Source organism: Heterocephalus glaber, unplaced genomic scaffold, assembly GCF_053883595.1.
Source record: "Heterocephalus glaber isolate CG9 unplaced genomic scaffold, H.glaber_assembly_v1.0 deba00001442, whole genome shotgun sequence".
In the NCBI taxonomy this organism is placed as follows: domain Eukaryota; kingdom Metazoa; phylum Chordata; class Mammalia; order Rodentia; family Bathyergidae; genus Heterocephalus; species Heterocephalus glaber.
The window spans coordinates 38,051,540-38,066,096 of record NW_028258296.1 but is presented as its reverse complement, the minus strand read 5'-3'; positions in this window follow the sequence as shown (position 1 = coordinate 38,066,096).

Here is a 14,557-nt window from a genome sequence, read left to right as displayed (position 1 = left end):
AGACTTCTGTGTCTGTCTGTCTGTGTATATATCTGAACATGTGTCCTAGATGAAATGTATGGCTTAACATTGCTAAAATGATTATTTACTAGATTTTACCCAAATATCTAAATGTATAGTTTTCCAACATTGAATTTTTATTCATAATAACTCCTCATTGTATTTCTTTAAACTATAGAATGGCCCTTTAAATGCAAGTCTCAGTTTATAAATTAATGCGAATGCTACAGTTGATTTTGAGAACATGAGGTTGAGAGAGATTGTATATGTGATGATAATGTCTCAATGTTTGAGCTAATAAAGAAGAAAGGCAAGAGAATCAGGCCAGGAAGGCAACTAGCCTATCATCTCCTGAAAATTTAAATTTATTGTATAACACCCTTTGAGTCTTCCTTCTGTAAGGTAAGAAGCTGGAAGTCACTTCTCATCCTAACATCAAATAAACACCCAAAGAAAATGAAAAATCAACACTTCTTAGATTTGACAAAAAAAAGAAGAGTTAGAAGGGCAAATCACTGCCACTCAAATTGGAGAAAACAAGAGACAAACCAAATGACTAATTGCTGGAGCAAAAACTTTTCAACAAAACCCTCTGTGAGTACCAGTGGTGGGGTAAGAAAACCAGAAAAATGAATTCTTGTTTGCTAGAGGTTCAATATGGACGAATCTGAGAGATAAAAACTATAGCAAAATCCAGTCATTGGGAGGCCTCAACTTTTGTGGGTTTTATCTTGATGAACTTAAGTCAGTATCTCAGTGAACATTAGAGATGAACCTGCTGGTGTCTTAGACAAGGGAAGAGAGAAGCATTTTGAAATATGTCAGAGAATTCTATTCTTTTTAACAAGGTGAAGCTATTAAATCAGAGCCTAACCTAGAGTTTTCTGATTGCTCATTTGACATGGGGAGAAAGAAACTACTCTAACTTTAAATATTGAAGAATAGAAATACTTAACTCCAGTTCACTGCAGTCATACTGTCCCACTGCATAATGAAAATAAGTTAAATAGAATATATCAAATTCACAGCATGTAAAACTGACTCACTAAAAGATTGAAAACCACTCACAGGACTACAGAATGCTTCCCTTTGCTCCATATCTTACTTCCACATTACTAAATCTATTGTGAACAATTGTTTTTACTCAATATATTATGTTTGACTGTCAAGAGAAATTAAAAAACATATTAGAAGGCAAGAAATAGTTATAAGAGACACAGGAAATATCAGAACAAAAATGAGATTTGGCAAGGATGTTGAAACTATCAGACTACAGATTTAAAATAGCCATGATTAACTGCTAAGGGTGCTAATAAAGTGGAAGATAAAAATAAATGAACAACAAATAATGACAATAGGACTACACTAATAAATATGCTATTTTAACAAATATGTTACATTAATCCAACTATATCTGGAATCACTTTAAATATCAATGGCCCAAATGCACTAGTTAAAAAAAACAAGATTATTTGAGTGTATCAATAAAGAAAATCCAGATAAATACATGTTGACTACAAAAATCCACTTTGAATATAATGACTCACACAAAGTGAAAATAGTTGATTGGAGAAATATATATTAATACTAATCACAAGAAAACAAAGGTGACTATTAATTTCAGGTACAGCAGATTTGAGAGCAAAGAAACTTGTCAATAATAAAGATGGGCAATGCAAAATGAGAAAGGGGTCATTTATCTAAAAAGACAAACATCCGATATATATAACAATATCAAAATGTATGCAGCAAAAAACTGAACAGTAAGAAATAGATGAATCCACAGTTATAGTTGGAGATTTCAACATCCTTCTACCAGAAATGGATGGGTTGAGCCGGTAGAAAATCACTAAACACACAGTTAAACTCAGTGACACCATCAAGCAACTGAATATAAACTATATCAATAGACGATATTATTTGACAATGGAGTACATATTCTTAACAAGTTCACATGGAACATTCATTAAGGTAGACCACATAGTAGATCATGATATATACCTCATAAAATTAAAAGAGTAGATACAACATAATATCAATTTTCAGACCACAATGGAATTAAACTGGAAATCAATAAAGAAAAAATAAACAGGAAAACCCCAATTATTTGGAGATTAGAGACTAAATAACACACTTATAAATAAGGTATGAAAAAAATAAGCTATGAATGAAAAGAAATATAAAAAAATCAGTGAAAATGCAGCTGAAAAATTGTGACAAACAATAGTTAGAGAGGAAGTTTAGCATCAGATGCATGTATTAGAAAAGGGTATAAATGCAATCATTTCCAAGTGCAACCAAAGAAAAAAATTCAAAGTATGCAAATGAAAGAATAAAGAAAAAATTACAGCAGAAATCAATGAAACTTAAAGGAGGAAATCAAAATTGAAAGCAAATAAGTGGAGAAATATTCAGTGTACATGGAGAGGAATCCTCAATATTGTAATGTTATTTGTTCTTTTTAATCTGTTCTATAGGCTTAATGCAATCCCAATAATAATCTCAGCAATTTATAATGCCAACAAACTGATTCTAAAGTTTATATGGAGAGGTAAATGTTCTCATAACAGCCAGTTAAATTTTAAAAGACAATAACAAAGTGTGAAGATTAACACTTTTGGATTTTAATCATATTATAAATAGTGTTGCAATAAAGACGGTGTGGTATTGGCAATGAACACACAGTAGATTAAAGGAGTAGGAAGCCCATAAATAGACCCACACAAATATAGTGTACTGATCTTTGTTGAGACGCAAATGCAACACAATCTTTTCAGCAGGTGCTGTGGATTCAAAGGTACATCTATGTACAAAAAAATGAACATAGATGCAAACTTTATACACTTGGTATAAATTAAATCAAAATGGCTCACAGACTTATTGTAAAAAGCAAAACTATAAAACTCTTTGATGAAAATATAGAAGAAAAGCTCAATGATCTTGGGTTTTGTAACAACTTCTCAGTTTCAACAAATGCATATAACATAAAAGAGAAAATCAATAAGCTGTACATCATTAAAATTAAAAATTTCTTCTCTGTGAAAGACACTGTCAAGAAGATGAGCCATACATTGGGAGGAAATCTTTGTGAAGGACATATTTTATGAACATTTATGCAAAATACACGAAAAAACCCTTTAAAACTCAACCATATGAACACTTGTAGCTTAACTAGAAAATAGACCAAAGAACTTAATGGACATCTCAAAGAAGACATATTAGTGATAAATAAAAATATGAGGAGATGATCTAAATCCTATGTCATCAGGGAGACACAAATTAAAGCAATGAGACACCAGTGCACACATAAAAAATGTTCAAACTTCAGGGCATGATTATCACCAAATTCTGGCAAAAATGTGGAGCAAAATGATTTCTCATTCATTGTTAGTAAAATGCAAAATGGCACTGCCACTTTAGAGGATAGTTTGGTAGTTCTTTACAAAGCTGAACAAACTCATATGATCCAGAAATTGCATGCCTTGGTATTTCTCAAAAAGAAAAATTGAAAATTTATGTCTACACAAACATTTGCCTGAATGTATTTATTGTGGCTTTATTTAAAATTGGCAAAACATGGAAACAACTACAATATCCATCAAGAGGTGAATGAATGAATAAACTGTGGTACTTCACACAATGAGATAATATTGATCACTAAAAATGAGTTACAATGCAAGAAAAGACATGGAGGAGGCTTAAATGCCTATTACTAAGTGAACGAAGTCAATTTGAAAATGCTATGTGCTATATGATTCCCATTAAATGACATTCTGGAAAAGCCAAACCTACCTATGAGAACTATAACAGTGTTAGGAGTTAGCAGACATTGTGGAGAAGAAGAGGGGAATTCCGGAAGCACAGAGGATGTTGCAGTGGCGGTGGTGTCTGATGTAAAAACGGTGGATGAATGTCACTGTACATTTTTTGAAATCTAGGGTAGGTACAGTAGTAGAACTAAACCTTGATGTTAGCAATGGATTTTGGGTGATGGTGAGTGGGCTTATCAGTCAGAGGAATGAAATCCCGCTGAACGTTGATTGCTTGTATGGCAACTGTGGATATGTGGAGCAATTTCCAATCAACATTTCTGTAGTCCTAAAACTATTCTAAAACATAAGGTCATTAAAAATACTGTGCAGACCCTTCCAAAGATTTTCTAAAGCTATGAAGATATGTATCCAATTCCACTTTGAATACTGATTATGTGTTTGGGATGAACGCATGCATAGGTGGCACAATATTTAAAACATTTCTCCTAATTTAATTTACATTTTTTCTTAGTCATTACAAAAGCTAAAGTTTTCCTCAAATACAACAGGGCTTCATTTTCTTGTGTGGCTATTTTTATCTATATTCTCCATATTTAACTTTTATAAAACATAATTTTTCCTTGATTTGAAGAAAAATTAAACCTCTATTGTAATATACTAAAAAATTGAAATATAGAGTGTAACTGATTGGTCTTAAGCTTTTCTCTCTTACAGTCCAGTGCTTTATTTACTATGATGACCTATTATAATTACTAATATATAGAAATAGTCTATGACATAATGCTCACAAGTTTGTATATATATGAGTAACAAAAATAATAATTTTACTTTATTTCTTAATAAAGTGTTTTTATTTCTTTTCAATAGATGTTTTTCTGACATAGTATACATACAGTGAATCATGATAGTAGTTGAGGATGAAATAAAAAAATCCTTACTGGTCTTGCACTGTAGCTGGAAGGCAGACCTCTTGCAACAGTTTAAAAAATGAAATGTTAACATTTGCAATAGTTAAACAAATTAAATGTAAGATATTTGAGCCTATCTAATTTGCTTTCTTTCAAAAATGCATTAATATTTTATTACATCTCCTCAATCATTTCATGGAGATAAACACATCAGAAATAAAATAACAAATGTTAAAAATCTAAACATTTCAAAAATGGAAAAATAGCAGCCATTATTTCTGGAGTGAGATGGAATCTCAGCATTGTTTTCATTTGCATCTCTCCATTGACAAGCAAAATTGAACATCTTTTCATATGTTTATTTGCTGTTTCTACTTCTTTGAGAAATGTCTGTTCATTTCATATGCACATTTTTGGATTGTGTCTTTAAATTTGGGAGGTCTGAGTTTTGTAAGTTCTTTATATAGTCTAGATAGTAGATCTTTGTCTGAAGAACAGCTGGTAAAATTTTTTTCCAGCATTGTGGGCTGTCTCTTCATTCTGTTGGTGGTTTCTCTTGCTATGTAGAAGGTTTTTAATAAGATGAGATCCCAGTTGTGGATTCTTTGTATTAGTTCATGTGCAACTGTAATTTTGTTCATGAAGTCTTTTCCTATGCCAATGTTTTCAAGAGTTCTACCTAACCTCTCTTCCAGCAGGTTTATTGTTTCTGTTTGAATATTTAGAGCTTTGATCCATTTTGATTTTAGTTTAGTGCATGGTGAGAGATATAAGCCTAGTTTTTATCTTTGGCAAATTGAAACCCAATTTTTCCAGCACCATTTATTAAAGAGGCTATCTTTCCTCCAGTGAAGGTGCTTGGCTCCTTTGTCAAAGATGAGATGGCTGAGTATATATCTGGAGTTGAGGTTCCACCTCATTCTAGAAAGAATGGCTGCTCTCAAGAAATCAACCCAAAACTAATGCTGGCAGGGTGGTGGGGAAAAAGGAAACCTTCTCCGCTATTGGTGGGAGTGTAGACTGGTACAACCACTGTGGAAATCAGAATGGAGATACATCAAAAAACTAGGATTAGAGGTAGTGTTTGACCCAGCTATTCCCCTGCTGGGTATTTCCCCAAAAGAATTAAAAGAATCATACTACAATGATATATGCACTCCCATGTTTATAGCTGCACAGTTTGTAAGTACTACTCAGCCATAGAGAATGAGAAACTAGAGACATTTATATGAGTATGGCATATTGAGGCCATACTCTTAAGTGAAATAATTAGGACACACAGTATAAATACCAAATAGTTTCTCTGGTGTGATAAACTGAAAGCATAAATGAGGATCGATAATGTGATAATGTGAAATAGGAAGAAAAGGTCCAAAGGGGAAGGGGAAGGGGAACTGAAAGGGGTAGGGGAAAGGAAAAAAAGGAAAAGAATAAACAGAGAAAATGAAAAATACAAACAAAGTCCTTGTAAATAGGGAGTGCTTGAGGGTTGATAGGAGGGGAGGGGAATGGGGAAAAATAAGAACCCAGATATATCATATAAGGGTTGAAATCCCAATGATGAATGTAAGCATATTATATACCTAAAATATACCAATAAACAAGAATAAAAAAATGGAAAAATAAGAGGTTAACATCATTTCTATGATTTCTTCCTAAAGATGTCTAGGTGAGATTTGTTTAGTGGAGAGTGGCTGTCATCTCATAGGGTGTGGCTCACCTAAAAGCTAGATGTACCTCTGAAAGGTAGAAAATATTATTTACAAGTATTTCCATATGTATCACTGATAACTGGCATAAATTGACCAATAAAGTGTCAAGGAAAGTGTAATATGAAGATGAAGAAAGTGTTTTTAAAGAATATAATGTTACACAGTACATCAAGACATTTTTGTAAGAAACCATAATGCAATCTAATTTAATTATGGGAGGAAGTCTGAAAGCATATGCACTACTCACTCATTTAGTAAGTTGGTCAATTATACACATTCTTTTCCCCAAAATGTTTCAGGAGATAAGTTATAAGGATGACCAGAAATGTGATACAAATCAAAGAACATTCATGCCAGAACCATCAAAAACTTGCATGTCCTTTCAAAGCACACAAAAAATGGCATAAGAATAAAAATATATTAGTATTTTGTGAAATAAATATTGGATAGTGGCAATAACTTCTGAATTAAAGTGAGAAAAATTTTCTTAAGTAAAACAAAGTTTTTAAATATCTGATTAAATTTGTCATTCAAATATATAGTTAATGTGGTAAATAACTACATTTTAATTATTTAGCAGGTGAAGTGAAAAAATTCTTTGGTTCTTTGATCTGGGAAATTTTGCCGTTAAGTTTAATTTATGTTTCTTTATATTCATTTCAGAGAACTATTATGAAAAAGATATAATAATGGAATAAGTATATGACTCCTAATAAGACCATATACATTTCTAAAGAAAAACCAATCTAAATAGTTATTGGACATGTAGACAGTTCAATATATATTTTTAAATTCTACAAAAATAAATTCCTTTTTTTATTTTTGGTACTAGTGATCGAACTCGGGTCCTTGCACTTAAAAATTTCTTTAAGTGAAGAATTCTTTTGGAGAGAAAATTTATAAATCCCTACATTAAAATTTCAGAGGCAAATGCACAATTAAATAGTGTGATATGAACTGCAAAATATTTGCTTTATAAGTTCTGAGATGGCCTTTTTCTTTCTGATTCAACCTAAGACATCTTGATATTTGCAGGAAACAAATTACAAATTATTGTAATTTATGTATTATAGTATGCATATGTTCTAATACATTGAAGTTATTAAAATTGTTAGTATTGTGATTATTATATTTCTAATGATAGAAATTTTAAAAATAACTTGTTAGCAATACAAAATGTAAATCCTGGCCAAAACTTACTGCTTGTGGTTTCTAATTTCATTAAATTATAATAAAATTTTTGCTTTGATTTGTTTCTTCAAATAACTTTTTTTGAGTTAAAATTCACTTTTCTTTCTAGAGTATACTGTGGTGTTACATGTGATGATCATATCATTTGCTCAAAATTTTGCCTTGCATTTTTTTATGTTTAATTATTTCTTGTCTCTTTTCTCTATGATTTTCTTTTGGAGTTTTCAGTTTATAATCCTAATTATGTATATTCTGATGTTGTTTTATGGCTATGATTGATGATCATCCTTGCTTCTAAAAATGTTGAGATATGGAATACCAGTTTCCTCAATGATATTATCAATATATAAAGAAGTACTAATTTTATTCATACTTAAATGAAAGGATGAACTATCAAAGTTAAAAGAAAAATTCTTATTTGTGTCAATATTGCACTCTCCAAATTCCTTTCCATTTGATCATCCAAATTTACTACATTTAGATGGCAAATATGAATGACAGCTGTTATGTGGAATAATAGCTTTATTATTTTGCTTTTGATGGTACTTTGAAAAGCACTATATATTGACAAGTAGTGAACATAAAAGCTTTTTACATTGTGATGAAGAAAAATACATTGAATGACTGCCATGGCAATGGTAATAAAAATAATAACAAAAATAAAATCACCTCTTGAAGTATCCTTTTCATTTTGTCAAAAATATCACTATTTAATGATGGCTAATTGTGAAATTATGATGCCCTATCTTCCTTGTAGTTGTTGACCTATTATTTATAGAGCAATTTAAAAATATCATGGTCTGTGGGATTAATAACCATTTTTTCAGACTAAATAATATTCATTTATTTTTTTCTTCAAGTGGTTTTCTTGTATCAAAGAACGTATGAAAATAAGCCAACAGATAAAAATTATTATCATGAGATTTGAAGTGTTTGACTATCCTAAAATGAGTCAGACTTGGCAGCTACTTATGACATGGGCTACAGATACTATCAGAATTTTTCAAAGGATTAAATTTTCCCCTAAAACAGTTTATATATCATATACAATTCAATTTAAAAGGTAACATGATCTATGCCTCTTTGTACTGAACACAGAAGCTAAAATTTCTCTTCAAAAGAGAGCCATAATTGGGTAGCTTGTGTAACAAATTATTTCTCCATGGAAAGAGATATTTCTGCTTGTTAAATTAAGCTACATTTCTTTTTATTGGTGAGTTGAGACGATTAACATTGATGGTTATAACTGATATGTATTGACTTGTCATTGTCATGACTTTTTCTTTTTGTTGGATTCTCCTCCTTTGCATTTAATTTCTTGTCATACCCTATGGATTCACTCTGCTGGGCTTCACTCTGATGGGATTCATTCTTCTGGGGTTGCTTGTTGTCTTGTCCTAGAACATTGTCTGAAATTTTGTGCAGTGCTGGCTTGGTATTCATGAAGTTCCTCAGGTCCTCTTTGTCATGAAAGTAACTTATTTCTCCATCAATTTTGAAAAATAGTTTTTCAGGGTATATCAGTCTGGATGGGAGGTTTTTTTCCTTTAGAGCTTGGAATACATCATTCCAAGCTCTTGTTGCCTTGAGGGTCTGCTGTGATTCTGATGGGCTTTCCTTTGTATGTGACTTGTTTCTTTTCTCTAACTGCTTGTAGAACTTTGTTCTTCTGTTGGGTTTCTGGAATCTTAACTATTATATGTCTATGTGTAGATTTTTTTTTTAATCAAAGCTAATTGGAGTCCTATATGCCTTACTTATCTTTATGTCAAGTTCTTTTCCCCTGCTTGGAAAGTTTTCTGCCATTACTTCTGTGAACAGTTTTTTGATGTCATCTGCACTCTTTCCTGTTTTTTCATTGACTCCAATCAGTCTTATGTTATTCTTTGCATCATCTAGCAGCTGCTAGATTGATTTCTCATAGTCCCTTACAATTTTAAAGCAATTTTTCTTTTCCTGGTCACTAAATGCAATCTTATCTTCTATATCTGGAATTCTGTCCTCATATTGGCTCATTCTGCTGCATAGATTTTCAATGGAGTTTTTAATGTCCTGCAAATCTGTTTGCATCTATTTTACGGATTCCATTTGTTTCCTATGTTGGGATTTAATCGTGTTCCTCAGCTCCTTTATTTTTTTTTTTATCTGTGTCCTCTCTAAATTTATTAATTATGTCTTGCATTATGGGCACAGCCTCTGCTGTTATCTGAGAAATTATTTCTGATTTCATTTTTTCCAGGTCCTCTTTTGTTGCCAGTTCAGTGGGTCCAGGTGGTTGAGTATTATTAGATTGTTCCATATTATTTCCCTTTGGGGTTGCTTTCAGTGATCTGAAAGTCTTGTTTTGAGACTTGTTTATGTGTCTTCTCATTTCAACAGCAGGGGAGGTGTGCTGCTGGTGCTCACGTGGCTCACCTCCTTGGTGCTGGGGGCAGCTCTGCTCCTCACTGCTGGGGGTGGTGGTATGGTGGCCTGGAAGGCTCCTCCTCAGTTCTGGGGGTAGCTCTACTCCTGGGTGCTGGTGGTGGTAGTATGGTGGCCTGGAAGGGTCAGCACGGGAGATGGCTCTGTTGACCTAAGAAAACTCTGTACTCATATACTTCAGTCTCAACTTAGCAAGGTGCAACCTTAATAGGTAAACAAACAAAACCCAATTTAGGAATTTGCCATTGTAACAAATATCTGAGTCTCAGCCAATCACAGTGGCCAATCTTCAATCAAACCAGGTTCAAATAAGACAAGCACAGGCTTTTAATCAATCAAATATTTTTGGGGATAATTTTCTTCTGTTTTCTGGTCCTTATATCCTTTTTCTGTTTATAAATACTATTTAATTACATGGCATGCATGGAGACTTATAGAACTTGTACTGGTCCCAAAGGCTGCCTACTTTATGAATCATATTTTTTCCAAAGTCTTTTAAATTTAATTTGTCTACAATTTTTCTTTCTAAACTTGTAAAGTTTATTTCTTGCTGTCTCTCTCATTCCTCCAATTTGAACAAATTTTGAATTAACAATAATGAAATGGCAACATTTTCCATGACCACATTGATCTTTTCTTATCATGTTTTCATGTTTTATTGAAATTTAGCTGTATGACAAAATGTAATCCCTCAAGTCTTCCTACAAAGACAATGAAACTTTCAAGGAGATTCTGTGATTCTTTTAATTAAAACCCCTTTTCATTGAAAGTTAAAACAACTTTAGCCTAGCATCATTTCCTTAAACATATTAACTCAGAGCAAAAATGCAATAGTAATCTTGAGCCTGCTTTACAAATTACATATATAATGTACTTCTAATCATTCACAATGGATTCTGTGATTGACTAATATCATTAAATACTTGCTATTGCACACATAGGTCATTAACAAGATAAAAACCTAATTTTGTTTTATAGGTACAGTAACTGTTGCCAAATGTTTTATACCAATCAACCTTGATCCAAAGGTAGAATTTATTAGATGTATCTTGGAAAGATAAAGATACTCAAGTTTCAGATGGGTGAATTTTGTTGAATTCAAGGACTTATTAGGGTGCACTGTACCCCAAATTAATTTTTATAGTTTGTGAAGATATACTTTTTTTTAATTAAATTTGAATGTTCTGGATAATCAGTCAGCACTCTCACTTCATTCCCTGTTGTCTTCTCTGGTTTTATTTAGCTTTGCATTTGCCAATATACTGTCCTGATGACATAGCTAAATATCTGTTTTTAAGACTTATAGTTAATGTAGTGAAATAAGTATTGAGTAAATTCTTTTTTTCCTTGTCTCCTTCAGCTTTACAACTATATAATACAGAAAAATTCACTTTATTTTTCTATTTTCACACACCACTCAACTCTCAATATAAGAAGGAACATTTTCTTTCTAATGCTAGATGTCTGGGGATTTTATTTTCATGTGCTGAGAGATTCTTCAGCTTATAACAACTGGGTGCCCTAGAATTCAATTCAATCCTCACAGTATCTACATGAATTTGGAATCAGATACCATAGGTTAAGAGTGCCATCCTAGAAGACAGCCTCAGATGCTGATCACAGTGGTAAGATGTCACCTCTTCTGACTGACCAGCTTTAAATCTTCAAGTCCAGTTAAATTTATTATGTGGCTCATAGAACTTAGGGAATGAATTATGCATATTATTATTATACTAATAGAGAATATGATACTAATAGAGAATATGATAAAGGATACAGATGAATATAGAGTGAGATTTGGAAGGTTAGAGAGTGCATGAGCTTCTGTTATTATGGAATTGGTGGGCAGGGACACTACTTCACCAACTTAGAGCTCCCTTAATTCTGTAGTACAGAACTGTGTTTTTTTTAACAGATGATTCATAATGTAGATTTGATTGATTATTAATTCAATTTCAGCCTCTCTTCCTCTAGAAAGGGTTGGGAAGAAAGAGAGAGGCTAAAACCTCAAAGTTTCTCATCATGAATTGCCCTTTATGGTGACCAGTCTTTGTCCCAAAGCCCATCAAGAGTTGTGAGAGCATAATGAAACACGGAGATAACAAGAGGCTCAGAGAATGAGTGAACCATGAGCCCTCCATGCTGGAGTGGCTGGGCTTGGGTTCTGTTTTCTAAGGCATGGGTGTCATTTTCCTGACCTAACCAGAGCTTCCCAACAGTAATTGTTGAGGACAAACAATGCCCTGTTTGAGGGTGAGATTTCTCAGACTAACACTGGCTCAAGAAGGGAGTGGAGTGTGGGACGTGTTCTGGCAAAGGAAGGTCCACATTTGGGTTAGCCAGCCAGGGAAGGGTCAAGCCAAAGAAAGAGCCAGAAAGATTCAATGAAGGAAGATCAATGATTAAGGCCAAAACACCCAGAGGCTAAGTAAACAAAGTCCTCCTTAGATTGGTGGGATTTTCTTGCCCAGCAATATGATATTGATGGCCTTCTAAAGACCTGCTACATACTCAAGGTCCTATAGGCCCATGTCTGTGTCTGACTTTCCTGTTTGTTACCCTATAGGTTGATCTCAACTTGGCTGAGATGTAGTTATTTTTGTGTATAAAACGTCTGCACAAAGGAATCCCTTTTGCATCCCTTTTTGGGCACCCTCCCAGGTTCATTTGCCTGGGAGATATTTGCTTCTTCTCTACAATAAATGCTACTTTCTGCTTTCCCTCTATAATAAATACTTTTGGTCAGTCCTCTTCTGACTCTCTACCTTGTAATTGTTTCTGGGCTGAGGGAAGAACCTACTAACTGGAAGGCAACATAGAACACTCATTACTTAATAAATTTCAAGGAATTTAGGAACTCTATGTCCTACCATTCAGAAAACTACAAGGTGTTAAAATTCTATGTAAGAAAGTGGTGGTCAAAGATGAATTATCAGAGAAAATATTATCTTAGCACTCCTATTGACCTGAAATTACAAAAATTTTAAGACTTTTCTGACAAAAACCAGGAACAGAGACCAGTATATGTATTTCCTACATTTTTACAGCCTATGTCCTTTCATTGGGAGTTTCCAGTTCTATGAAAAACTGAGTACAGTTAACCTCATGATTAGTTAGCCATAAATTATTTATTCCATAAATATTTATAAAACATTCAGTGTATGTCAGGAATGGAGATTGTATTAGTTAGGATTCTCTACAGGAACATAATCCAAAGAAAACTATATGTATAATTATGCAAGGGAGTTTATTAGGTAGGTTTACAGGATTAGACAAGGAAGAAAAACGTTTTGATGCTAATAGATATTCATATGTAATTTATGATCAAAGAAATGCCAACTAAGGAGTTTAATAGTCATATTGAATATGGCTTCCAAACAAGAAAACTAATTCACCAATTTAATATGAATAATCATGTGCAGTGAAGTGATAAACTAAATATACAGAAACTACATAAACTATGATAGCTAAAATGTGTTAATAATTTATTACTATAGCTAAACTAATTCTTGTATTATTTTACATTGCATGCAACAGACTTTTACTAGTCAACAAGGTAATACCTCTGTACATGATGGGTTCCCCAAAAAATTTATTGAGTAGAAATTATGTGTAATCATTTTATCTCTGTATTCCTGTTTAACACTTACTCCCATAGATCTCAAATGTAGTCCAGATTTTTAAAGGTCATATCCTGCCATCATCAGGTTCAACTTGAAGATTAGATGCTACCCTGGAGGAAGCATATAATTTAACATAATTTAGAATACAAGTTTGTGAATAGACAAAAACTTGCCTTCTGAATCAATATTATCTTGCAGGTAGTATCTCATACATGCTCACTTATTTACTGTGCTTGAGAATTCTTCATCTGCAAATTGCTTGTTTTCATTTTAACACTCTGATGTGTGTTTAGTTCATTGCTTTTGTGACCATAGCTTCTTTCATTAAGACTGCTTGAATATTGGAATATATTGTTTAATGTATCCCTGACATTTCTACATACTTCATTCTCAATTGCTTATTCATGTTCTGGAAAGCATCTGCTCTTGATTATTTTTTTATTCACCTTCCTTTACTAGTCCAGGATCATCATCCTCTACTATCTGATTCTGTACCCAACCAAAGGGTTTACAGAAATTCTTGGAATGATTCCCAAACTCTATGCACATCAAACTTAAATGGAATATTTTCATTGGGTCCATAGTACAGTGTAACGAGGTGAAAGTTTACTTTTAAAAAATGACCATATAGGTTTATATGTAGTTTAACAAACATTATATAGAAGGAATAAAAAAGTTTAAAATTCATTGGAAAACACAGATATTTATTTTTTCTAGTACATACATGTATCTGGAACAATACACAAAATATGGATTTATGTCACTTGGGATGCATACACATATGCACGCATGTAAATGCTTCAAGAATATTTTACATGGAGTGTATTAAATGTTTTTGATAAACATTCATAAGTACCATACCCATTGAGGTGGAGTGGTGCCTTGATTTATGAACTTTATTATTCCTAGGATTCTGGTCACAAACT